This window comes from Propithecus coquereli, unplaced genomic scaffold (genome assembly GCF_000956105.1).
Source record: "Propithecus coquereli isolate 6110/MARCELLA unplaced genomic scaffold, Pcoq_1.0 Scaffold3, whole genome shotgun sequence".
Lineage (NCBI taxonomy): Eukaryota > Metazoa > Chordata > Mammalia > Primates > Indriidae > Propithecus > Propithecus coquereli.
The window spans coordinates 3,088,562-3,089,855 of NW_012148618.1; positions in this window are offsets into that span (position 1 = coordinate 3,088,562).

The window sequence follows — 1,294 nt, forward strand, 5'->3', positions numbered from 1 at the left end:
GCACTGAGATTAAAAGATTCTTTGTCTACACATAGTTTAATTTTGTTATATTCAACATAAGATAAAAAAATCTCCTTTTTCAATTTTAAGTATAGTTTGAACACATCTGTTTGAAAAAGTTCGGTCTTCTATAAAAGCAAATTTGTAATGCTGTTGACTGACATGATGCGATATTAGTAAAAGTTTAGCGTTGTGAATTGTTCAGAGTTGGGAAGTATTAATTCTATCAGTAATGTCAGGGGAAAGAGGACAAAGAAGTTGATTCAGGGAACCTGAGGAGGAGATTAATTCAATCACAGCAAGAGCTCAAGTAGAGAACATGAATGAGTTTAGAGGTAAGGCTGTGTAAATGTAGAGTAGATTCTTAAAAATGTAGTCCCTGAAGAAACATTCTACACAATGGGAGAAGATATTTGCAAACTACCCATCCGACAAGGGATTAATAACTAGAATATATAAGGAGCTCCAATATATCAATACGAAAAAATAAAATAATCCAATTAAAATATGGGAAAAAGACCCGAATAGATATTTCTCAAAAGAAGATATACAAATGGCCAACAGACGTATGAAAAAATGTTCAACATCATTAGTCATCAGAGAAATGTAAATCAAAACTACAATGAGATATGATCTCACCCCTGTTAAAGTGGCTTTTATCAAAAAGACAGGCAATAACGAATGCTGGTGAGCTTGTGGAGAAAGGGGAATCCTTGTACACTGTTGGTGGGAATGTCAATTAGTGCAACCACTATGGAGAACAGTATGGAGGCTCCTCAAAAAACTACAAATAGAACCGCCATATGACCCAGCAATATACTGCTGTGTATATATTCAAAGGTGGGAAATTCAGTATATTGAAAAGATATCTGCACTCCCATATTTATTGCAGCACTATTCACAATAGCCTAGATATGGAATCAACCTAAGTGTCCATCAATAGATGAATGGATAAAGCAATTGTGGCACATATACACAATAGAATATTATATAGCCACAAAAAAAGAATGAAATCCTGCCATTTGCTACAACATGGATGGAACTGGAGAATGTTATGTTAAGTGAAACAAGCCAAGCATAGAAAGACAAATCTTACATGTTCTCACTCATTTGTGGGAGCTTAAATATTAAAAACAATTGAAACCAGATGTGGTGGCTCATGCCTGTGGTCCTAGCCTGGGAGGCTGAGGCAGGAGGATTGCTTGAGCTCAGGAATTTGAAACCAGCCTGAGCAAGAGTGAGATCCCATCTCTACAAAAAATATAAAAATTAACCAGGCACAGTGGTGCACACC